Source organism: Electrophorus electricus, chromosome 13 (genome assembly GCF_041902795.1).
Source record: "Electrophorus electricus isolate QZ-2024a chromosome 13, ASM4190279v1, whole genome shotgun sequence".
NCBI classification, from domain to species: domain Eukaryota; kingdom Metazoa; phylum Chordata; class Actinopteri; order Gymnotiformes; family Gymnotidae; genus Electrophorus; species Electrophorus electricus.
In genome coordinates, this window is record NC_137509.1 from 27,146,718 (window position 1) to 27,171,295 (window position 24,578).

The window sequence follows — 24,578 nt, forward strand, 5'->3', positions numbered from 1 at the left end:
ATAACATTCTAGAATGTCAAGTGCAGGGATTAATAAAAAAAAATGTCAGATTGGTCTTTGATCATATTTTCTATGATTAGGCAATTTGAGTAAGTGTTTAAGATTTATGGCCATACCAGCTTCAGAACGTCCAATCTCATCTGAACTTGGAAGCTAAGCAAGTTTGTGCCTGAATAGTACTGAGGTGGGACCCTACCTAGGAATACCATGTGCTGTAAGCTTTTCTTGCATCACTTTAATTTACTTTCAAGCTGACATTCTCAAATGTGAAGTGCAGTGATTAATAAAAAAAACTATCTGTTAGCACCTGGGAATAGCAGATGCTGTAAGTTTTTTTTGCATCACTTTCATTTACTCTCCAACTCACATGCCTGAATGTGAAGTGCAGTGATTCATCAAAAAACTATCTTTTAGCACCTTGGACTATGAGATGCTGTAAACTTCTCTTGCATCACTTTAATTTACTTTCAAGATGACATGCTAGGATGTGAAGTGCAGTGATTAATTAAAAAAACCTATCTGTTAGCACCTGGGAATAGCAGATGCTGTAAGTTTTTCTTGCATCACTTTAATTTAATATGCAACTGACATGCTTGTATGTGAAGTGTTCAGATTAAATAGTAATATTTTAGTACCAGGGAATACCAGGTGCTGTAAGATTTTATTGCATCCCTTAAATTTATGTTCAAGCTATCAAGCTCAAATTTGAAGTGCAGTGAATAATTAAATCAAACTATCTGTTAGCACCTGGGAATAGCAGATGCTGTAAGTTTTTATTGCATCACTTTAATTTACTCTCCAACTGACATACTTGAATGTGAAGTGCAGTGATTAATAAAAAAACTGTCTGTTAGTGCCTCCGAATACCAGATGTTGTAAGCTTTTATTGCATCATTTTAATTTACTTTCAAGATAACATTCTAGAATGTAAAGTGCAGGGATTAATAAAAAAAAAAGTCAGATTGGTCTTTGATCATATTTTCTATGATTAGGCAATTTGAGTAAGTGTTTAAGTTTTACGGCCATACCAGCTTCAGCACGCCTCCAATCTCATCTGAATTTGGAAGCTAAGCAAGTTTGTGCCTGGATAGTACTGAGGTGGGACCCTACCTAGGAATACCATGTGCTGTAAGCTTTTCTTGCATCACTTTAATTTACTTTCAAGCTGACATTCTCAAATGTGAAGTGCAGTGATTAATAAAAAAAACTATCTGTTAGCACCTGGGAATAGCAGATGCTGTAAGTTTTTTTTGCATCACTTTCATTTACTCTCCAACTCACATGCCTGAATGTGAAGTGCAGTGATTCATCAAAAAACTATCTTTTAGCACCTTGGACTATGAGATGCTGTAAGCTTCTCCTGCATCACATTAATTTACTTTCAAGATGACATGCTAGGATGTGAAGTGCAGTGATTAATTAAAAAAAACTATCTGTTAGCACCTGGGAATAGCAGATGCTGTAAGTTTTTCTTGCATCACTTTAATTTAATATGCAACTGACATGCTTGTATGTGAAGTGTTCAGATTAAATAGTAATATTTTAGTACCAGGGAATAGCAGGTGCTGTAAGATTTTATTGCATCCCTTAAATTTATGTTCAAGCTATCAAGCTCAAATTTGAAGTGCAGTGAATAATTAAATCAAACTATCTGTTAGCATCTGGGAATAGCAGATGCTGTAAGTTTTTATTGCATCACTTTAATTTACTCTCCAACTGACATGCTTGAATGTGAAGTGCAGTGATTAATAAAAAAACTGTCTGTTAGTGCCTCCGAATACCAGATGTTGTAAGCTTTTATTGCATCATTTTAATTTACTTTCAAGATAACATTCTAGAATGTCAAGTGCAGGGATTAATTAAAAAAAATGTCAGATTGGTCTTTGATCATATTTTCTATGATTAGGCAATTTGAGTAAGTGTTTAAGTTTTACAGCCATACCAGCTTCAGCACGCCTCCAATCTCATCTGAACTTGGAAGCTAAGCAAGATTGTGCCTGGATAGTACTGAGGTGGGATCCTACCTAGGAATACCATGTGCTGTAAGCTTTTCTTGCATCACTTTAATTTACTTTCAAGCTGACATTCTCAAATGTGAAGTGCAGTGATTAATAAAAAAAACTATCTGTTAGCACCTGGGAATAGCAGATGCTGTAAGTTTTTTTTGCATCACTTTCATTTACTCTCCAACTCACATGCCTGAATGTGAAGTGCAGTGATTCATCAAAAAACTATCTTTTAGCACCTTGGACTATGAGATGCTGTAAGCTTCTCCTGCATCACATTAATTTACTTTCAAGATGACATGCTAGGATGTGAAGTGCAGTGATTAATTAAAAAAAACTATCTGTTAGCAACTGGGAATAGCAGATGCTGTAAGTTTTTCTTGCATCACTTTAATTTAATATGCAACTGACATGCTTGTAAGTGAAGTGTACAGATTAAATAGAAATCTATTAGTACCAGGGAATAGCAGGTGCTGTAAGATTTTATTGCATCCCTTAAATTTATGTTCAAGCTATCAAGCTCAAATTTGAAGTGCAGTGAATAATTAAATCAAACTATCTGTTAGCATCTGGGAATAGCAGATGCTGTAAGTTTTTATTGCATCACTTTAATTTACTCTCCAACTGACATGCTTGAATGTGAAGTGCAGTGATTAATAAAAAAACTGTCTGTTAGTGCCTCCGAATACCAGATGTTGTAAGCTTTTATTGCATCATTTTAATTTACTTTCAAGATAACATTCTAGAATGTCAAGTGCAGGGATTAATAAAAAAAAATGTCAGATTGGTCTTTGATCATATTTTCTATGATTAGGCAATTTGAGTATGTGTTTAAGATTTACGGCCATACCAGCTTCAGAACGTCCATTCTCATCTGAACTTGGAAGCTAAGCAAGTTTGTGCCTGAATAGTACTGAGGTGGGACCCTATCTAGGAATACCAGGTGCTGTAAGCTTTTCTTGCATCACTTTAATTTACTTTCAAGCTGACATTCTCAAATGTGAAGTGCAGTGATTAATAAAAAAAAACTATCTGTTAGCACCTGGGAATAGCAGATGCTGTAAGTTTTTCTTGCATCACTTTAATTTAATATGCAACTGACATGCTTGTAAGTGAAGTGTACAGATTAAATAGAAATCTATTAGTACCAGGGAATAGCAGGTGCTGTAAGATTTTATTGCATCCCTTAAATTTATGTTCAAGCTATCAAGCTCAAATTTGAAGTGCAGTGAATAATTAAATCAAACTATCTGTTAGCACCTGGGAATAGCAGATGCTGTAAGTTTTTATTGCATCACTTTAATTTACTCTCCAACTGACATGCTTGAATGTGAAGTGCAGTGATTAATAAAAAAACTGTCTGTTAGTGCCTCCGAATACCAGATGTTGTAAGCTTTTATTGCATCATTTTAATTTACTTTCAAGATAACATTCTAGAATGTCAAGTGCAGGGATTAATAAAAAAAAATGTCAGATTGGTCTTTGATCATATTTTCTATGATTAGGCAATTTGAGTATGTGTTTAAGATTTACGGCCATACCAGCTTCAGAACGTCCATTCTCATCTGAACTTGGAAGCTAAGCAAGTTTGTGCCTGAATAGTACTGAGGTGGGACCCTATCTAGGAATACCAGGTGCTGTAAGCTTTTCTTGCATCACTTTAATTTACTTTCAAGCTGACATTCTCAAATGTGAAGTGCAGTGATTAATAAAAAAAAACTATCTGTTAGCACCTGGGAATAGCAGATGCTGTAAGTTTTTCTTGCATCACTTTAATTTAATATGCAACTGACATGCTTGTAAGTGAAGTGTACAGATTAAATAGAAATCTATTAGTACCAGGGAATAGCAGGTGCTGTAAGATTTTATTGCATCCCTTAAATTTATGTTCAAGCTATCAAGCTCAAATTTGAAGTGCAGTGAATAATTAAATCAAACTATCTGTTAGCACCTGGGAATAGCAGATGCTGTAAGTTTTTATTGCATCACTTTAATTTACTCTCCAACTGACATGCTTGAATGTGAAGTGCAGTGATTAATAAAAAAACTGTCTGTTAGTGCCTCCGAATACCAGATGTTGTAAGCTTTTATTGCATCATTTTAATTTACTTTCAAGACAACATTCTAGAATGTCAAGTGCAGGGATTAATAAAAAAAAATGTCAGATTGGTCTTTGATCATATTTTCTATGATTAGGCAATTTGAGTAAGTGTTTAAGATTTACGGCCATACCAGCTTCAGAACGTCCAATCTCATCTGAACTTGGAAGCTAAGCAAGTTTGTACCTGAATAGTACTGAGGTGGGACCCTATCTAGGAATACCAGGTGCTGTAAGCTTTTCTTGCATCACTTTAATTTACTTTCAAGCTGACATGCTCAAATGTGAAGTGCAGTGATTAATAAAAAAACCTATCTCTTAGCACCTGGGAATAGCAGATGCTGTAAGTTTTTTTTGCATCACTTTCATTTACTCTCCAACTCACATGCCTGAATGTGAAGTGCAGTGATTCATCAAAAAACTATCTTTTAGCACCTTGGACTATGAGATGCTGTAAGCTTCTCCTGCATCACATTAATTTACTTTCAAGATGACATGCTAGGATGTGAAGTGCAGTGATTAATTAAAAAAACCTATCTGTTAGCACCTGGGAATAGCAGATGCTGTAAGTTTTTCTTGCATCACTTTAATTTAATATGCAACTGACATGCTTGTATGTGAAGTGTTCAGATTAAATAGTAATATTTTAGTACCAGGGAATAGCAGGTGCTGTAAGATTTTATTGCATCCCTTAAATTTATGTTCAAGCTATCAAGCTCAAATTTGAAGTGCAGTGAATAATTAAATCAAACTATCTGTTAGCATCTGGGAATAGCAGATGCTGTAAGTTTTTATTGCATCACTTTAATTTACTCTCCAACTGACATGCTTGAATGTGAAGTGCAGTGATTAATAAAAAAACTGTCTGTTAGTGCCTCCGAATACCAGATGTTGTAAGCTTTTATTGCATCATTTTAATTTACTTTCAAGATAACATTCTAGAATGTCAAGTGCAGGGATTAATAAAAAAAAATGTCAGATTGGTCTTTGATCATATTTTCTATGATTAGGCAATTTGAGTATGTGTTTAAGATTTACGGCCATACCAGCTTCAGAACGTCCATTCTCATCTGAACTTGGAAGCTAAGCAAGTTTGTGCCTGAATAGTACTGAGGTGGGACCCTATCTAGGAATACCAGGTGCTGTAAGCTTTTCTTGCATCACTTTAATTTACTTTCAAGCTGACATTCTCAAATGTGAAGTGCAGTGATTAATAAAAAAAAACTATCTGTTAGCACCTGGGAATAGCAGATGCTGTAAGTTTTTCTTGCATCACTTTAATTTAATATGCAACTGACATGCTTGTAAGTGAAGTGTACAGATTAAATAGAAATCTATTAGTACCAGGGAATAGCAGGTGCTGTAAGATTTTATTGCATCCCTTAAATTTATGTTCAAGCTATCAAGCTCAAATTTGAAGTGCAGTGAATAATTAAATCAAACTATCTGTTAGCACCTGGGAATAGCAGATGCTGTAAGTTTTTATTGCATCACTTTAATTTACTCTCCAACTGACATGCTTGAATGTGAAGTGCAGTGATTAATAAAAAAACTGTCTGTTAGTGCCTCCGAATACCAGATGTTGTAAGCTTTTATTGCATCATTTTAATTTACTTTCAAGATAACATTCTAGAATGTCAAGTGCAGGGATTAATAAAAAAAAATGTCAGATTGGTCTTTGATCATATTTTCTATGATTAGGCAATTTGAGTATGTGTTTAAGATTTACGGCCATACCAGCTTCAGAACGTCCATTCTCATCTGAACTTGGAAGCTAAGCAACTTTGTGCCTGAATAGTACTGAGGTGGGACCCTATCTAGGAATACCAGGTGCTGTAAGCTTTTCTTGCATCACTTTAATTTACTTTCAAGCTGACATTCTCAAATGTGAAGTGCAGTGATTAATAAAAAAAAACTATCTGTTAGCACCTGGGAATAGCAGATGCTGTAAGTTTTTCTTGCATCACTTTAATTTAATATGCAACTGACATGCTTGTAAGTGAAGTGTACAGATTAAATAGAAATCTATTAGTACCAGGGAATAGCAGGTGCTGTAAGATTTTATTGCATCCCTTAAATTTATGTTCAAGCTATCAAGCTCAAATTTGAAGTGCAGTGAATAATTAAATCAAACTATCTGTTAGCACCTGGGAATAGCAGATGCTGTAAGTTTTTATTGCATCACTTTAATTTACTCTCCAACTGACATGCTTGAATGTGAAGTGCAGTGATTAATAAAAAAACTGTCTGTTAGTGCCTCCGAATACCAGATGTTGTAAGCTTTTATTGCATCATTTTAATTTACTTTCAAGACAACATTCTAGAATGTCAAGTGCAGGGATTAATAAAAAAAAATGTCAGATTGGTCTTTGATCATATTTTCTATGATTAGGCAATTTGAGTAAGTGTTTAAGATTTACGGCCATACCAGCTTCAGAACGTCCAATCTCATCTGAACTTGGAAGCTAAGCAAGTTTGTACCTGAATAGTACTGAGGTGGGACCCTATCTAGGAATACCAGGTGCTGTAAGCTTTTCTTGCATCACTTTAATTTACTTTCAAGCTGACATGCTCAAATGTGAAGTGCAGTGATTAATAAAAAAACCTATCTCTTAGCACCTGGGAATAGCAGATGCTGTAAGTTTTTTTTGCATCACTTTCATTTACTCTCCAACTCACATGCCTGAATGTGAAGTGCAGTGATTCATCAAAAAACTATCTTTTAGCACCTTGGACTATGAGATGCTGTAAGCTTCTCCTGCATCACATTAATTTACTTTCAAGATGACATGCTAGGATGTGAAGTGCAGTGATTAATTAAAAAAAACTATCTGTTAGCACCTGGGAATAGCAGATGCTGTAAGTTTTTCTTGCATCACTTTAATGTAATATGCAACTGACATGCTTGTAAGTGAAGTGTACAGATTAAATAGAAATCTATTAGTACCAGGGAATAGCAGGTGCTGTAAGATTTTATTGCATCCCTTAAATTTATGTTCAAGCTATCAAGCTCAAATTTGAAGTGCAGTGAATAATTAAATCAAACTATCTGTTAGCACCTGGGAATAGCAGATGCTGTAAGTTTTTATTGCATCACTTTAATTTACTCTCCAACTGACATGCTTGAATGTGAAGTGCAGTGATTAATGAAAAAAGTGTCTGTTAGTGCCTCCGAATACCAGATGTTGTAAGCTTTTATTGCATCATTTTAATTTACTTTCAAGATAACATTCTAGAATGTCAAGTGCAGGGATTAATTAAAAAAAATGTCAGATTGGTCTTTGATCATATTTTCTATGATTAGGCAATTTGAGTAAGTGTTTAAGTTTTACAGCCATACCAGCTTCAGCACGCCTCCAATCTCATCTGAACTTGGAAGCTAAGCAAGTTTGTACCTGAATAGTACTGAGGTGGGACCCTATCTAGGAATACCAGGTGCTGTAAGCTTTTCTTGCATCACTTTAATTTACTTTCAAGCTGACATGCTCAAATGTGAAGTGCAGTGATTAATAAAAAAACCTATCTCTTAGCACCTGGGAATAGCAGATGCTGTAAGTTTTTTTTGCATCACTTTCATTTACTCTCCAACTCACATGCCTGAATGTGAAGTGCAGTGATTCATCAAAAAACTATCTTTTAGCACCTTGGACTATGAGATGCTGTAAGCTTCTCCTGCATCACATTAATTTACTTTCAAGATGACATGCTAGGATGTGAAGTGCAGTGATTAATTAAAAAAAACTATCTGTTAGCACCTGGGAATAGCAGATGCTGTAAGTTTTTCTTGCATCACTTTAATGTAATATGCAACTGACATGCTTGTAAGTGAAGTGTACAGATTAAATAGAAATCTATTAGTACCAGGGAATAGCAGGTGCTGTAAGATTTTATTGCATCCCTTAAATTTATGTTCAAGCTATCAAGCTCAAATTTGAAGTGCAGTGAATAATTAAATCAAACTATCTGTTAGCACCTGGGAATAGCAGATGCTGTAAGTTTTTATTGCATCACTTTAATTTACTCTCCAACTGACATGCTTGAATGTGAAGTGCAGTGATTAATGAAAAAAGTGTCTGTTAGTGCCTCCGAATACCAGATGTTGTAAGCTTTTATTGCATCATTTTAATTTACTTTCAAGATAACATTCTAGAATGTCAAGTGCAGGGATTAATTAAAAAAAATGTCAGATTGGTCTTTGATCATATTTTCTATGATTAGGCAATTTGAGTAAGTGTTTAAGATTTACGGCCATACCAGCTTCAGAACGTCCAATCTCATCTGAACTTGGAAGCTAAGCAAGTTTGTGCCTGAATAATACTGAGGTGGGACCCTATCTAGGAATACCAGGTGCTGTAAGCTTTTCTTGCATCACTTTAATTTACTTTCAAGCTGACATGCTCAAATGTGAAGTGCAGTGATCAATAAAAAAACCTATCTGTTAGCACCTGGGAATAGCAGATGCTGTAAGTTTTTTTTGCATCACTTTCATTTACTCTCCAACTCACATGCCTGAATGTGAAGTGCAGTGATTCATCAAAAAACTATCTTTTAGCACCTTGGACTATGAGATGCTGTAAGCTTCTCCTGCATCACATTAATTTACTTTCAAGATGACATGCTAGGATGTGAAGTGCAGTGATTAATTAAAAAAACCTATCTGTTAGCACCTGGGAATAGCAGATGCTGTAAGTTTTTCTTGCATCACTTTAATTTAATATGCAACTGACATGCTTGTATGTGAAGTGTTCAGATTAAATAGTAATATTTTAGTACCAGGGAATAGCAGGTGCTGTAAGATTTTATTGCATCCCTTAAATTTATGTTCAAGCTATCAAGCTCAAATTTGAAGTGCAGTGAATAATTAAATCAAACTATCTGTTAGCATCTGGGAATAGCAGATGCTGTAAGTTTTTATTGCATCACTTTAATTTACTCTCCAACTGACATGCTTGAATGTGAAGTGCAGTGATTAATAAAAAAACTGTCTGTTAGTGCCTCCGAATACCAGATGTTGTAAGCTTTTATTGCATCATTTTAATTTACTTTCAAGATAACATTCTAGAATGTCAAGTGCAGGGATTAATAAAAAAAAATGTCAGATTGGTCTTTGATCATATTTTCTATGATTAGGCAATTTGAGTATGTATTTAAGATTTACGGCCATACCAGCTTCAGAACGTCCAATCTCATCTGAACTTGGAAGCTAAGCAAGTTTGTGCCTGAATAGTACTGAGGTGGGACCCTATCTAGGAATACCAGGTGCTGTAAGCTTTTCTTGCATCACTTTAATTTACTTTCAAGCTGACATTCTCAAATGTGAAGTGCAGTGATTAATAAAAAAAACTATCTGTTAGCACCTGGGAATAGCAGATGCTGTAAGTTTTTCTTGCATCACTTTAATTTAATATGCAACTGACATGCTTGTATGTGAAGTGTACAGATTAAATAGAAATCTATTAGTACCAGGGAATAGCAGGTGCTGTAAGATTTTATTGCATCCCTTAAATTTATGTTCTAGCTATCAAGCTCAAATTTGAAGTGCAGTGAATAATTAAATCAAACTATCTGTTAGCACCTGGGAATAGCAGATGCTGTAAGTTTTTATTGCATCACTTTAATTTACTCTCCAACTGACATGCTTGAATGTGAAGTGCAGTGATTAATAAAAAAACTGTCTGTTAGTGCCTCCGACTACCAGATGTTGTAAGCTTTTATTGCATCATTTTAATTTACTTTCAAGACAACATTCTAGAATGTCAAGTGCAGGGATTAATAAAAAAAAAATGTCAGATTGGTCTTTGATCATATTTTCTATGATTAGGCAATTTGAGTAAGTGTTTAAGATTTACGGCCATACCAGCTTCAGAAAGTCCAATCTCATCTGAACTTGGAAGCTAAGCAAGTTTGTGCCTGAATAATACTGAGGTGGGACCCTATCTAGGAATACCAGGTGCTGTAAGCTTTTCTTGCATCACTTTAATTTACTTTCAAGCTGACATGCTCAAATGTGAAGTGCAGTGATCAATAAAAAAACCTATCTGTTAGCACCTGGGAATAGCAGATGCTGTAAGTTTTTTTTGCATCACTTTCATTTACTCTCCAACTCACATGCCTGAATGTGAAGTGCAGTGATTCATCAAAAAACTATCTTTTAGCACCTTGGACTATGAGATGCTGTAAGCTTCTCCTGCATCACATTAATTTACTTTCAAGATGACATGCTAGGATGTGAAGTGCAGTGATTAATTAAAAAAACTATCTGTTAGCACCTGGGAATAGCAGATGCTGTAAGTTTTTGTTGCATCACTTTAATTTAATCTGCAACTGACATGCTTGTATGTGAAGTGTACAGATTAAATATAAATCTTTTAGTACCAGGGAATAGCAGGTGCTGTAAGATTTTATTGCATCCCTTTAATTTATGTTCAAGCTATCATGTTCAAATTTGAAGTGCAGTGAATAATTAAATCAAACTATCTGTTAGCACCTGGGAATAGCAGATGCTGTAAGTTTTTATTGCATCACTTTAATTTACTCTCCAACTGACATGCTTGAATGTGAAGTGCAGTGATTAATAAAAAAAACTGTCTTTTAGTGCCTCCGTATACCAGATGTTGTAAGCTTTTATTGGATCATTTAATTTACTTTCAAGATAACATTCTAGAATGTCAAGTGCAGGGATTAATTAAAAAAATTGTCAGATTGGTCTTTGATCATATTTGCTATGATTAGGCAATTTGAGTAAGTGCTTAAGGGGTACGGCCACAGCAGCTTGAGAACGCCCAATCTCATCTGACCTTGGAAGCTAAGCAAGTTTGGGCCTGGATAGTACTGAGGTGGAACCCTACCTAGGAATACCAGGTGCTGTAAGCTTTTCTTGCATCACTTTAATTTACTTTCAAGCTGACATGCTCAAATGTGAAGTGCAGTGATTAATAAAAAAAAACTATCTGTTAGCACCTGGAAATAGCAGATGCTGCAAGTTTTTTTTTGCATCACTTTCATTTACTCTCTAACTCACATGCCTGAATGTGAAGTGCAGTGATTTATCAAAAAACTATCTGTTAGCACCTTGGACTACGAGATGCTGTAGGCTTCTCTTGCATCACTTTAATTTACTTTCAAGATGACATGCTAGGATGTGAAGTGCAGTGATTAATTAAAAAAACTATCTGTTAGCACCTGGGAATAGCAGATGCTGTAAGTTTTTGTTGCATCACTTTAATTTAATCTGCAACTGACATGCTTGTATGTGAAGTGTACAGATTAAATAGAAATCTTTTAGTACCAGGGAATAGCAGGTGCTGTAAGATTTTATTGCATCCCTTTAATTTATGTTCAAGCTATCATGTTCAAATTTGAAGTGCAGTGAATAATTAAATCAAACTATCTGTTAGCACCTGGGAATAGCAGATGCTGTAAGTTTTTATTGCATCACTTTAATTTACTCTCCAACTGACATGCTTGAATGTGAAGTGCAGTGATTAATAAAAAAATTGTCTGTTAGTGCCTCCGTATAACAGATGTTGTAAGCTTTTATTGCATCATTTAATTTACTTTCAAGATAACATTCTAGAATGTCAAGTGCAGGGATTAATTAAAAAAATTGTCAGATTGGTCTTTGATCATATTTGCTATGATTAGGCAATTTGAGTAAGTGCTTAAGGGGTACGGCCACACCAGCTTGAGAACGCCCAATCTCATCTGACCTTGGAAGCTAAGCAAGTTTGGGCCTGGATAGTACTGGGGTGGAACCCTACCTAGGAATACCAGGTGCTGTAAGCTTTTCTTGCATCACTTTAATTTACTTTCAAGCTGACATGCTCAAATGTGAAGTGCAGTGATTAATTAAAAAAACTATCTGTTAGCACCTGGAAATAGCAGATGCTGCAAGTTTTTTTTTGCATCACTTTCATTTACTCTCTAACTCACATGCCTGAATGTGAAGTGCAGTGATTCATCAAAAAACTATCTGTTAGCACCTTGGACTACGAGATGCTGTAAGCTTCTCTTGCATCACTTTAATTTACTTTCAAGATGACATGCTAGGATGTGAAGTGCAGTGATTAATTAAAAAAACTATCTGTTAGCACCTGGGAATAGCAGATGCTGTAAGTTTTTGTTGCATCACTTTAATTTAATCTGCAACTGACATGCTTGTATGTGAAGTGTACAGATTAAATAGAAATCTTTTAGTACCAGGGAATAGCAGGTGCTGTAAGATTTTATTGCATCCCTTTAATTTATGTTCAAGCTATCATGTTCAAATTTGAAGTGCAGTGAATAATTAAATCAAACTATCTGTTAGCACCTGGGAATAGCAGATGCTGTAAGTTTTTATTGCATCACTTTAATTTACTCTCCAACTGACATGCTTGAATGTGAAGTGCAGTGATTAATAAAAAAACTGTCTGTTAGTGCCTCCGTATAACAGATGTTGTAAGCTTTTATTGCATCATTTAATTTACTTTCAAGATAACATTCTAGAATGTCAAGTGCAGGGATTAATTAAAAAAATTGTCAGATTGGTCTTTGATCATATTTGCTATGATTAGGCAATTTGAGTAAGTGATTAAGGGGTACGGCCACACCAGCTTGAGAAGGCCCAATCTCCTCTGACCTTGGAAGCTAAGCAAGTTTGGGCCTGGATAGTACTGGGGTGGAGCCCTACCTAGGAATACCAGGTGCTGTAAGCTTTTCTTGCATCACTTTAATTTACTTTCAAGCTGACATGCTCAAATGTGAAGTGCAGTGATTAATAAAAAAAAACTATCTGTTAGCACCTGGAAATAGCAGATGCTGCAAGTTTTTTTTTACATCACTTTCATTTACTCTCTAACTCACATGCCTGAATGTGAAGTGCAGTGATTTATCAAAAAACTATCTGTTAGCACCTTGGACTATGAGATGCTGTAGGCTTCTCTTGCATCACTTTAATTTACTTTCAAGATGACATGCTAGGATGTGAAGTGCAGTGATTAATACAAAAAACTATCTGTTAGCACCTGGGAATAGCAGATGCTGTAAGTTTTTGTTGCATCACTTTAATTTAATCTGCAACTGACATGCTTGTATGTGAAGTGTACAGATTCAATAGAAATCTTTTAGTAACAGGGAATAGCAGGTGCTGTAAGATTTTATTGCATCCCTTTAATTTATGTTCAAGCTATCATGTTCAAATTTGAAGTGCAGTGAATAATTAAATCAAACTATCTGTTAGCACCTGGGAATAGCAGATGCTGTAAGTTTTTATTGCATCACTTTAATTTACTCTCCAACTGACATGCTTGAATGTGAAGTGCAGTGATTAATAAAAAAAGTGTCTGTTAGTGCCTCCGTATACCAGATGTTGTAAGCTTTTATTGCATCATTTAATTTACTTTCAAGATAACATTCTAGAATGTCAAGTGCAGGGATTAATTAAAAACATTGTCACATTGGTCTTTGATCATATTTGCTATGATTAGGCAATTTGAGTAAGTGCTTAAGGCGTACGGCCACACCAGCTTGAGAACGCCCAATCTCATCTGACCTTGGAAGCTAAGCAAGTTTGGGCCTGGATAGTACTGAGGTGGAACCCTACCTAGGAATACCAGGTGCTGTAAGCTTTTCTTGCATCACTTTAATTTACTCTCCAACTGACATGCTTGAATGTGAAGTGCAGTGATTAATAAAAAAATTGTCTGTTAGTGCCTCCGTATAACAGATGTTGTAAGCTTTTATTGCATCATTTAATTTACTTTCAAGATAACATTCTAGAATGTCAAGTGCAGGGATTAATTAAAAAAATTGTCAGATTGGTCTTTGATCATATTTGCTATGATTAGGCAATTTGAGTAAGTGCTTAAGGGGTACGGCCACACCAGCTTGAGAACGCCCAATCTCATCTGACCTTGGAAGCTAAGCAAGTTTGGGCCTGGATAGTACTGGGGTGGAACCCTACCTAGGAATACCAGGTGCTGTAAGCTTTTCTTGCATCACTTTAATTTACTTTCAAGCTGACATGCTCAAATGTGAAGTGCAGTGATTAATTAAAAAAACTATCTGTTAGCACCTGGAAATAGCAGATGCTGCAAGTTTTTTTTTGCATCACTTTCATTTACTCTCTAACTCACATGCCTGAATGTGAAGTGCAGTGATTCATCAAAAAACTATCTGTTAGCACCTTGGACTACGAGATGCTGTAAGCTTCTCTTGCATCACTTTAATTTACTTTCAAGATGACATGCTAGGATGTGAAGTGCAGTGATTAATTAAAAAAACTATCTGTTAGCACCTGGGAATAGCAGATGCTGTAAGTTTTTGTTGCATCACTTTAATTTAATCTGCAACTGACATGCTTGTATGTGAAGTGTACAGATTAAATAGAAATCTTTTAGTACCAGGGAATAGCAGGTGCTGTAAGATTTTATTGCATCCCTTTAATTTATGTTCAAGCTATCATGTTCAAATTTGAAGTGCAGTGAATAATTAAATCAAACTATCTGTTAGCACCTGGGAATAGCAGATGCTGTAAGTTTTTATTGCATCACTTTAATTTACTCTCCAACTGACATGCTTGAATGTGAAGTGCAGTGATTAATAAAAAAACTGTCTGTTAGTGCCTCCGTATAACAGATGTTGTAAGCTTTTATTGCATCATTTAATTTACTTTCAAGATAACATTCTAGAATGTCAAGTGCAGGGATTAATTAAAAAAATTGTCAGATTGGTCTTTGATCATATTTGCTATGATTAGGCAATTTGAGTAAGTGATTAAGGGGTACGGCCACACCAGCTTGAGAAGGCCCAATCTCCTCTGACCTTGGAAGCTAAGCAAGTTTGGGCCTGGATAGTACTGGGGTGGAGCCCTACCTAGGAATACCAGGTGCTGTAAGCTTTTCTTGCATCACTTTAATTTACTTTCAAGCTGACATGCTCAAATGTGAAGTGCAGTGATTAATAAAAAAAAACTATCTGTTAGCACCTGGAAATAGCAGATGCTGCAAGTTTTTTTTTACATCACTTTCATTTACTCTCTAACTCACATGCCTGAATGTGAAGTGCAGTGATTTATCAAAAAACTATCTGTTAGCACCTTGGACTATGAGATGCTGTAGGCTTCTCTTGCATCACTTTAATTTACTTTCAAGATGACATGCTAGGATGTGAAGTGCAGTGATTAATACAAAAAACTATCTGTTAGCACCTGGGAATAGCAGATGCTGTAAGTTTTTGTTGCATCACTTTAATTTAATCTGCAACTGACATGCTTGTATGTGAAGTGTACAGATTCAATAGAAATCTTTTAGTAACAGGGAATAGCAGGTGCTGTAAGATTTTATTGCATCCCTTTAATTTATGTTCAAGCTATCATGTTCAAATTTGAAGTGCAGTGAATAATTAAATCAAACTATCTGTTAGCACCTGGGAATAGCAGATGCTGTAAGTTTTTATTGCATCACTTTAATTTACTCTCCAACTGACATGCTTGAATGTGAAGTGCAGTGATTAATAAAAAAAGTGTCTGTTAGTGCCTCCGTATACCAGATGTTGTAAGCTTTTATTGCATCATTTAATTTACTTTCAAGATAACATTCTAGAATGTCAAGTGCAGGGATTAATTAAAAACATTGTCACATTGGTCTTTGATCATATTTGCTATGATTAGGCAATTTGAGTAAGTGCTTAAGGCGTACGGCCACACCAGCTTGAGAACGCCCAATCTCATCTGACCTTGGAAGCTAAGCAAGTTTGGGCCTGGATAGTACTGAGCTGGAACCCTACCTAGGAATACCAGGTGCTGTAAGCTTTTCTTGCATCACTTTAATTTACTTTCAAGCTGACATGCTCAAATGTGAAGTGCAGTGATTAATAAAAAAAAACTATCTGTTAGCACCTGGAAATAGCAGATGCTGCAAGTTTTTTTTTGCATCACTTTCATTTACTCTCTAACTCACATGCCTGAATGTGAAGTGCAGTGATTTATCAAAAAACTATCTGTTAGCACCTTGGACTATGAGATGCTGTAGGCTTCTCTTGCATAACTTTAATTTACTTTCAAGATGACATGCTAGGATGTGAAGTGCAGTGATTAATACAAAAAACTATCTGTTAGCACCTGGGAATAGCAGATGCTGTAAGTTTTTGTTGCATCACTTTAATTTAATCTGCAACTGACATGCTTGTATGTGAAGTGTACAGATTAAATATAAATCTTTTAGTACCAGGGAATAGCAGGTGCTGTAAGATTTTATTGCATCCCTTTAATTTATGTTCAAGCTATCATGTTCAAATTTGAAGTGCAGTGAATAATTAAATCAAACTATCTGTTAGCACCTGGGAATAGCAGATGCTGTAAGTTTTTATTGCATCACTTTAATTTACTCTCCAACTGACATGCTTGAATGTGAAGTGCAGTGATTAATAAAAAAAACTGTCTTTTAGTGCCTCCGTATACCAGATGTTGTAAGCTTTTATTGGATCATTTAATTTACTTTCAAGATAACATTCTAGAATGTCAAGTGCAGGGATTAATTAAAAAAATTGTCAGATTGGTCTTTGATCATATTTGCTATGATTAGGCAATTTGAGTAAGTGCTTAAGGGGTACGGCCACAGCAGCTTGAGAACGCCCAATCTCATCTGACCTTGGAAGCTAAGCAAGTTTGGGCCTGGATAGTACTGAGGTGGAACCCTACCTAGGAATACCAGGTGCTGTAAGCTTTTCTTGCATCACTTTAATTTACTTTCAAGCTGACATGCTCAAATGTGAAGTGCAGTGATTAATAAAAAAAAACTATCTGTTAGCACCTGGAAATAGCAGATGCTGCAAGTTTTTTTTTGCATCACTTTCATTTACTCTCTAACTCACATGCCTGAATGTGAAGTGCAGTGATTTATCAAAAAACTATCTGTTAGCACCTTGGACTACGAGATGCTGTAGGCTTCTCTTGCATCACTTTAATTTACTTTCAAGATGACATGCTAGGATGTGAAGTGCAGTGATTAATTAAAAAAACTATCTGTTAGCACCTGGGAATAGCAGATGCTGTAAGTTTTTGTTGCATCACTTTAATTTAATCTGCAACTGACATGCTTGTATGTGAAGTGTACAGATTAAATAGAAATCTTTTAGTACCAGGGAATAGCAGGTGCTGTAAGATTTTATTGCATCCCTTTAATTTATGTTCAAGCTATCATGTTCAAATTTGAAGTGCAGTGAATAATTAAATCAAACTATCTGTTAGCACCTGGGAATAGCAGATGCTGTAAGTTTTTATTGCATCACTTTAATTTACTCTCCAACTGACATGCTTGAATGTGAAGTGCAGTGATTAATAAAAAAATTGTCTGTTAGTGCCTCCGTATAACAGATGTTGTAAGCTTTTATTGCATCATTTAATTTACTTTCAAGATAACATTCTAGAATGTCAAGTGCAGGGATTAATTAAAAAAATTGTCAGATTGGTCTTTGATCATATTTGCTATGATTAGGCAATTTGAGTAAGTGATTAAGGGGTACGGCCACACCAGCTTGAGAACGCCCAATCTCATCTGACCTTGGAAGCTAAGCAAGTTTGGGCCTGGATAGTACTGGGGTGGAACCCTACCTAGGAATACCAGGTGCTGTAAGCTTTTCTTGCATCACTTTAATTTACTTTCAAGCTGACATGCTCAAATGTGAAGTGCAGTGATTAATTAAAAAAACTATCTGTTAGCACCTGGAAATAGCAGATGCTGCAAGTTTTTTTTTGCATCACTTTCATTTACTCTCTAACTCACATGCCTGAATGTGAAGTGCAGTGATTTATCAAAAAACTATCTGTTAGCACCTTGGACTATGAGATGCTGTAGGCTTCTCTTGCATCACTTTAATTTACTTTCAAGATGACATGCTAGGATGTGAAGTGCAGTGATTAATACAAAAAACTATCTGTTAGCACCTGGGAATAGCAGATGCTGTAAGTTTTTGTTGCATCACTTTAATTTAATCTGCAACTGACATGCTTGTATGTGAAGTGTACAGATTCAATAGAAATCTTTTAGTAACAGGGAATAGCAGGTGCTGTAAGATTTTATTGCATCCCTTTAATTTATGTTCAAGCTATCATGTTCAAATTTGAAGTGCAGTGAATAATTAAATCAAACTATCTGTTAGCACCTGGGAATAGCAGATGCTGTAAGTTTTTATTGCATCACTTTAATTTACTCTCCAACTGACATGCTTGAATGTGAAGTGCAGTGATTAATAAAAAAAGTGTCTGTTAGTGCCTCCGTATACCAGATGTTGTAAGCTTTTATTGCATCATTTAATTTACTTTCAAGATAACATTCTAGAATGTCAAGTGCAGGGATTAATTAAAAACATTGTCACATTGGTCTTTGATCATATTTGCTATGATTAGGCAATTTGAGTAAGTGCTTAAGGCGTACGGCCACACCAGCTTGAGAACGCCCAATCTCATCTGACCTTGGAAGCTAAGCAAGTTTGGGCCTGGATAGTACTGAGGTGGAACCCTACCTAGGAATACCAGGTGCTGTAAGCTTTTCTTGCATCACTTTAATTTACTTTCAAGCTGACATGCTCAAATGTGAAGTGCAGTGATTAATAAAAAAAAACTATCTGTTAGCACCTGGAAATAGCAGATGCTGCAAGTTTTTTTTTGCATCACTTTCATTTACTCTCTAACTCACATGCCTGAATGTGAAGTGCAGTGATTTATCAAAAAACTATCTGTTAGCACCTTGGACTATGAGATGCTGTAGGCTTCTCTTGCATAACTTTAATTTACTTTCAAGATGACATGCTAGGATGTGAAGTGCAGTGATTAATACAAAAAACTATCTGTTAGCACCTGGGAATAGCAGATGCTGTAAGTTTTTGTTGCATCACTTTAATTTAATCTGCAACTGACATGCTTGTATGTGAAGTGTACAGATTCAATAGAAATCTTTTAGTAACAGAGAATAGCAGGTGCTGTAAGATTTTATTGCATCCCTTTAATTTATGTTCAAGCTATCATGTTCAAATTTGAAGTGCAGTGAATAATTAAATCAAACTATCTGTTAGCACCTGGGAATAGCAGATGCTGTAAGTTTTTATTGCATCACTTTAATTTACTCTCCAACTGACATGCTTGAATGTGAAGTGCAGTGATTAATAAAAAAACTGTCTGTTAGTGCCTCCGTATACCAGATGTTGTAAGCTTTTATTGCATCATTTAATTTACTTTCAAGATAACATTCTAGAATGTCAAGTGCAGGGATTAATTAAAAACATTGTCACATTGGTCTTTGATCATATTTGCTATGATTAGGCAATTTGAGTAAGTGCTTAAGGCGTACGGCCACACCAGCTTGAGAACGCCCAATCTCATCTGACCTTGGAAGCTAAGCAAGTTTGGGCCTGGATAGTACTGAGGTGGAACCCTACCTAGGAATACCAGGTGCTGTAAGCTTTTCTTGCATCACTTTAATTTACTTTCAAGCTGACATGCTCAAATGTGAAGTGCAGTGATTAATAAAAAAAAACTATCTGTTAGCACCTGGAAATAGCAGATGCTGCAAGTTTTTTTTTGCATCACTTTCATTTACTCTCTAACTCACATGCCTGAATGTGAAGTGCAGTGATTTATCAAAAAACTATCTGTTAGCACCTTGGACTACGAGATGCTGTAAGCTTCTCTTGCATCACTTTAATTTACTTTCAAGATGACATGCTAGGATGTGAAGTGCAGTGATTAATTAAAAAAACTATCTGTTAGCACCTGGGAATAGCAGATGCTGTAAGTTTTTGTTGCATCACTTTAATTTAATCTGCAACTGACATGCTTGTATGTGAAGTGTACAGATTAAATATAAATCTTTTAGTACCAGGGAATAGCAGGTGCTGTAAGATTTTATTGCATCCCTTTAATTTATGTTCAAGCTATCATGTTCAAATTTGAAGTGCAGTGAATAATTAAATCAAACTATCTGTTAGCACCTGGGAATAGCAGATGCTGTAAGTTTTTATTGCATCACTTTAATTTACTCTCCAACTGACATGCTTGAATGTGAAGTGCAGTGATTAATAAAAAAACTGTCTTTTAGTGCCTCCGTATACCAGATGTTGTAAGCTTTTATTGGATCATTTAATTTACCTTCAAGATAACATTCTAGAATGTCAAGTGCAGGGATTAATTAAAAAAATTGTCAGATTGGTCTTTGATCATATTTGCTATGATTAGGCAATTTGAGTAAGTGCTTAAGGGGTACGGCCACAGCAGCTTGAGAACGCCCAATCTCATCTGACCTTGGAAGCTAAGCAAGTTTGGGCCTGGATAGTACTGAGGTGGAACCCTACCTAGGAATACCAGGTGCTGTAAGCTTTTCTTGCATCACTTTAATTTACTTTCAAGCTGACATGCTCAAATGTGAAGTGCAGTGATTAATAAAAAAAAACTATCTGTTAGCACCTGGAAATAGCAGATGCTGCAAGTTTTTTTTTGCATCACTTTCATTTACTCTCTAACTCACATGCCTGAATGTGAAGTGCAGTGATTTATCAAAAAACTATCTGTTAGCACCTTGGATTACGAGATGCTGTAGGCTTCTCTTGCATCACTTTAATTTACTTTCAAGATGACATGCTAGGATGTGAAGTGCAGTGATTAATTAAAAAAACTATCTGTTAGCACCTGGGAATAGCAGATGCTGTAAGTTTTTGTTGCATCACTTTAATTTAATCTGCAACTGACATGCTTGTATGTGAAGTGTACAGATTAAATAGAAATCTTTTAGTACCAGGGAATAGCAGGTGCTGTAAGATTTTATTGCATCCCTTTAATTTATGTTCAAGCTATCATGTTCAAATTTGAAGTGCAGTGAATAATTAAATCAAACTATCTGTTAGCACCTGGGAATAGCAGATGCTGTAAGTTTTTATTGCATCACTTTAATTTACTCTCCAACTGACATGCTTGAATGTGAAGTGCAGTGATTAATAAAAAAACTGTCTGTTAGTGCCTCCGTATAACAGATGTTGTAAGCTTTTATTGCATCATTTAATTTACTTTCAAGATAACATTCTAGAATGTCAAGTGCAGGGATTAATTAAAAACATTGTCATATTGGTCTTTGATCATATTTGCTATGATTAGGCAATTTGAGTAAGTGCTTAAGGTGTACGGCCACACCAGCTTGAGAACGCCCAATCTCATCTGACCTTGGAAGCTAAGCAAGTTTGGGCCTGGATAGTACTGAGGTGGAACCCTACCAAGGAATACCAGGTGCTGTAAGCTTTTCTTGCATCACTTTAATTTATTTTCAAGCTGACATGCTCAAATGTGAAGTGCAGTGATTAATAAAAAAAAACTATCTGTTAGCACCTGGAAATAGCAGATGCTGCAAGTTTTTTTTTACATCACTTTCATTTACTCTCTAACTCACATGCCTGAATGTGAAGTGCAGTGATTTATCAAAAAACTATCTGTTAGCACCTTGGACTATGAGATGCTGTAGGCTTCTCTTGCATCACTATAATTTACTTTCAAGATGACATGCTAGGATGTGAAGTGCAGTGATTAATTAAAAAAACTATCTGTTAGCACCTGGGAATAGCAGATGCTGTAAGTTTTTGTTGCATCACTTTAATTTAATCTGCAACTGACATGCTTGTATGTGAAGTGTACAGATTAAATAGAAATCTTTTAGTACCAGGGAATAGCAGGTGCTGTAAGATTTTATTGCATCCCTTTAATTTATGTTCAAGCTATCATGTTCAAATTTGAAGTGCAGTGAATAATTAAATCAAACTATCTGTTAGCACCTGGGAATAGCAGATGCTGTAAGTTTTTATTGCATCACTTTAATTTACTCTCCAACTGACATGCTTGAATGTGAAGTGCAGTGATTAATAAAAAAACTGTCTGTTAGTGCCTCTGTATAACAGATGTTGTAAGCTTTTATTGCATCATTTAATTTACTTTCAAGATAACATTCTAGAATGTCAAGTGCAGGGATTAATTAAAAACATTGTCACATTGGTCTTTGATCATATTTGCTATGATTAGGCAATTTGAGTAAGTGCTTAAGGCGTACGGCCACACCAGCTTGAGAACGCCCAATCTCATCTGACCTTGGAAGCTAAGCAAGTTTGGGCCTGGATAGTACTGAGGTGGAACCCTACCTAGGAATACCAGGTGCTGTAAGCTTTTCTTGCATCACTTTAATTTACTTTCAAGCTGACATGCTCAAATGTGAAGTGCAGTGATTAATAAAAAAAAACTATCTGTTAGCACCTGGAAATAGCAGATGCTGCAAGTTTTTTTTTGCATCACTTTCATTTACTCTCTAACTCACATGCCTGAATGTGAAGTGCAGTGATTTATCAAAAAACTATCTGTTAGCACCTTGGACTACGAGATGCTGTAAGCTTCTCTTGCATCACTTTAATTTACTTTCAAGATGACATGCTAGGATGTGAAGTGCAGTGATTAATTAAAAAAACTATCTGTTAGCACCTGGGAATAGCAGATGCTGTAAGTTTTTGTTGCATCACTTTAATTTAATCTGCAACTGACATGCTTGTATGTGAAGTGTACAGATTAAATATAAATCTTTTAGTACCAGGGAATAGCAGGTGCTGTAAGATTTTATTGCATCCCTTTAATTTATGTTCAAGCTATCATGTTCAAATTTGAAGTGCAGTGAATAATTAAATCAAACTATCTGTTAGCTCCTGGGAATAGCAGATGCTGTAAGTTTTTATTGCATCACTTTAATTTACTCTCCAACTGACATGCTTGAATGTGAAGTGCAGTGATTAATAAAAAAACTGTCTTTTAGTGCCTCCGTATACCAGATGTTGTAAGCTTTTATTGGATCATTTAATTTACCTTCAAGATAACATTCTAGAATGTCAAGTGCAGGGATTAATTAAAAAAATTGTCAGATTGGTCTTTGATCATATTTGCTATGATTAGGCAATTTGAGTAAGTGCTTAAGGGGTACGGCCACAGCAGCTTGAGAACGCCCAATCTCATCTGACCTTGGAAGCTAAGCAAGTTTGGGCCTGGATAGTACTGAGGTGGAACCCTACCTAGGAATACCAGGTGCTGTAAGCTTTTCTTGCATCACTTTAATTTACTTTCAAGCTGACATGCTCAAATGTGAAGTGCAGTGATTAATAAAAAAAAACTATCTGTTAGCACCTGGAAATAGCAGATGCTGCAAGTTTTTTTTTGCATCACTTTCATTTACTCTCTAACTCACATGCCTGAATGTGAAGTGCAGTGATTTATCAAAAAACTATCTGTTAGCACCTTGGATTACGAGATGCTGTAGGCTTCTCTTGCATCACTTTAATTTACTTTCAAGATGACATGCTAGGATGTGAAGTGCAGTGATTAATTAAAAAAACTATCTGTTAGCACCTGGGAATAGCAGATGCTGTAAGTTTTTGTTGCATCACTTTAATTTAATCTGCAACTGACATGCTTGTATGTGAAGTGTACAGATTAAATAGAAATCTTTTAGTACCAGGGAATAGCAGGTGCTGTAAGATTTTATTGCATCCCTTTAATTTATGTTCAAGCTATCATGTTCAAATTTGAAGTGCAGTGAATAATTAAATCAAACTATCTGTTAGCACCTGGGAATAGCAGATGCTGTAAGTTTTTATTGCATCACTTTAATTTACTCTCCAACTGACATGCTTGAATGTGAAGTGCAGTGATTAATAAAAAAACTGTCTGTTAGTGCCTCCGTATAACAGATGTTGTAAGCTTTTATTGCATCATTTAATTTACTTTCAAGATAACATTCTAGAATGTCAAGTGCAGGGATTAATTAAAAACATTGTCATATTGGTCTTTGATCATATTTGCTATGATTAGGCAATTTGAGTAAGTGCTTAAGGTGTACGGCCACACCAGCTTGAGAACGCCCAATCTCATCTGACCTTGGAAGCTAAGCAAGTTTGGGCCTGGATAGTACTGAGGTGGAACCCTACCAAGGAATACCAGGTGCTGTAAGCTTTTCTTGCATCACTTTAATTTATTTTCAAGCTGACATGCTCAAATGTGAAGTGCAGTGATTAATAAAAAAAAACTATCTGTTAGCACCTGGAAATAGCAGATGCTGCAAGTTTTTTTTTACATCACTTTCATTTACTCTCTAACTCACATGCCTGAATGTGAAGTGCAGTGATTTATCAAAAAACTATCTGTTAGCACCTTGGACTATGAGATGCTGTAGGCTTCTCTTGCATCACTATAATTTACTTTCAAGATGACATGCTAGGATGTGAAGTGCAGTGATTAATTAAAAAAACTATCTGTTAGCACCTGGGAATAGCAGATGCTGTAAGTTTTTGTTGCATCACTTTAATTTAATCTGCAACTGACATGCTTGTATGTGAAGTGTACAGATTAAATAGAAATCTTTTAGTACCAGGGAATAGCAGGTGCTGTAAGATTTTATTGCATCCCTTTAATTTATGTTCAAGCTATC

General features: G+C 35.6%; 28 pseudogenes; all 28 read left to right on the forward strand.

Moving 5' to 3' along the window:
• The first annotated feature begins 102 nt into the window (after positions 1–102).
• LOC145645503 (5S ribosomal RNA) lies at positions 103–221 on the forward strand (annotated as a pseudogene).
• A 1,707-nt stretch (positions 222–1,928) lies between these two features.
• On the forward strand, positions 1,929–2,049 carry LOC145646224 (5S ribosomal RNA; annotated as a pseudogene).
• A 793-nt stretch (positions 2,050–2,842) lies between these two features.
• LOC145645415 (5S ribosomal RNA) lies at positions 2,843–2,961 on the forward strand (annotated as a pseudogene).
• A 572-nt stretch (positions 2,962–3,533) lies between these two features.
• Positions 3,534–3,652, forward strand: LOC145645416 (5S ribosomal RNA; annotated as a pseudogene).
• Positions 3,653–4,224: 572 nt separating this feature from the next.
• Positions 4,225–4,343, forward strand: LOC145644830 (5S ribosomal RNA; annotated as a pseudogene).
• Positions 4,344–5,136: 793 nt separating this feature from the next.
• Positions 5,137–5,255, forward strand: LOC145645418 (5S ribosomal RNA; annotated as a pseudogene).
• Positions 5,256–5,827: 572 nt separating this feature from the next.
• Positions 5,828–5,946, forward strand: LOC145646244 (5S ribosomal RNA; annotated as a pseudogene).
• Positions 5,947–6,518: 572 nt separating this feature from the next.
• On the forward strand, positions 6,519–6,637 carry LOC145644831 (5S ribosomal RNA; annotated as a pseudogene).
• Positions 6,638–7,430: 793 nt separating this feature from the next.
• LOC145645814 (5S ribosomal RNA) lies at positions 7,431–7,551 on the forward strand (annotated as a pseudogene).
• A 793-nt stretch (positions 7,552–8,344) lies between these two features.
• On the forward strand, positions 8,345–8,463 carry LOC145645264 (5S ribosomal RNA; annotated as a pseudogene).
• Positions 8,464–9,256: 793 nt separating this feature from the next.
• Positions 9,257–9,375, forward strand: LOC145644325 (5S ribosomal RNA; annotated as a pseudogene).
• A 572-nt stretch (positions 9,376–9,947) lies between these two features.
• LOC145646048 (5S ribosomal RNA) lies at positions 9,948–10,066 on the forward strand (annotated as a pseudogene).
• A 792-nt stretch (positions 10,067–10,858) lies between these two features.
• Positions 10,859–10,977, forward strand: LOC145644687 (5S ribosomal RNA; annotated as a pseudogene).
• A 793-nt stretch (positions 10,978–11,770) lies between these two features.
• LOC145650353 (5S ribosomal RNA) lies at positions 11,771–11,889 on the forward strand (annotated as a pseudogene).
• Positions 11,890–12,681: 792 nt separating this feature from the next.
• On the forward strand, positions 12,682–12,800 carry LOC145645324 (5S ribosomal RNA; annotated as a pseudogene).
• A 793-nt stretch (positions 12,801–13,593) lies between these two features.
• LOC145649662 (5S ribosomal RNA) lies at positions 13,594–13,712 on the forward strand (annotated as a pseudogene).
• Positions 13,713–13,953: 241 nt separating this feature from the next.
• Positions 13,954–14,072, forward strand: LOC145650355 (5S ribosomal RNA; annotated as a pseudogene).
• Positions 14,073–14,864: 792 nt separating this feature from the next.
• On the forward strand, positions 14,865–14,983 carry LOC145645325 (5S ribosomal RNA; annotated as a pseudogene).
• A 793-nt stretch (positions 14,984–15,776) lies between these two features.
• Positions 15,777–15,895, forward strand: LOC145649978 (5S ribosomal RNA; annotated as a pseudogene).
• A 794-nt stretch (positions 15,896–16,689) lies between these two features.
• LOC145644688 (5S ribosomal RNA) lies at positions 16,690–16,808 on the forward strand (annotated as a pseudogene).
• A 793-nt stretch (positions 16,809–17,601) lies between these two features.
• On the forward strand, positions 17,602–17,720 carry LOC145650356 (5S ribosomal RNA; annotated as a pseudogene).
• Positions 17,721–18,512: 792 nt separating this feature from the next.
• LOC145649663 (5S ribosomal RNA) lies at positions 18,513–18,631 on the forward strand (annotated as a pseudogene).
• Positions 18,632–19,424: 793 nt separating this feature from the next.
• On the forward strand, positions 19,425–19,543 carry LOC145649664 (5S ribosomal RNA; annotated as a pseudogene).
• A 793-nt stretch (positions 19,544–20,336) lies between these two features.
• On the forward strand, positions 20,337–20,455 carry LOC145644689 (5S ribosomal RNA; annotated as a pseudogene).
• A 793-nt stretch (positions 20,456–21,248) lies between these two features.
• LOC145650705 (5S ribosomal RNA) lies at positions 21,249–21,367 on the forward strand (annotated as a pseudogene).
• A 793-nt stretch (positions 21,368–22,160) lies between these two features.
• Positions 22,161–22,279, forward strand: LOC145649665 (5S ribosomal RNA; annotated as a pseudogene).
• A 793-nt stretch (positions 22,280–23,072) lies between these two features.
• Positions 23,073–23,191, forward strand: LOC145644690 (5S ribosomal RNA; annotated as a pseudogene).
• Positions 23,192–23,984: 793 nt separating this feature from the next.
• LOC145650706 (5S ribosomal RNA) lies at positions 23,985–24,103 on the forward strand (annotated as a pseudogene).
• The last annotated feature ends 475 nt before the right edge of the window (positions 24,104–24,578 follow it).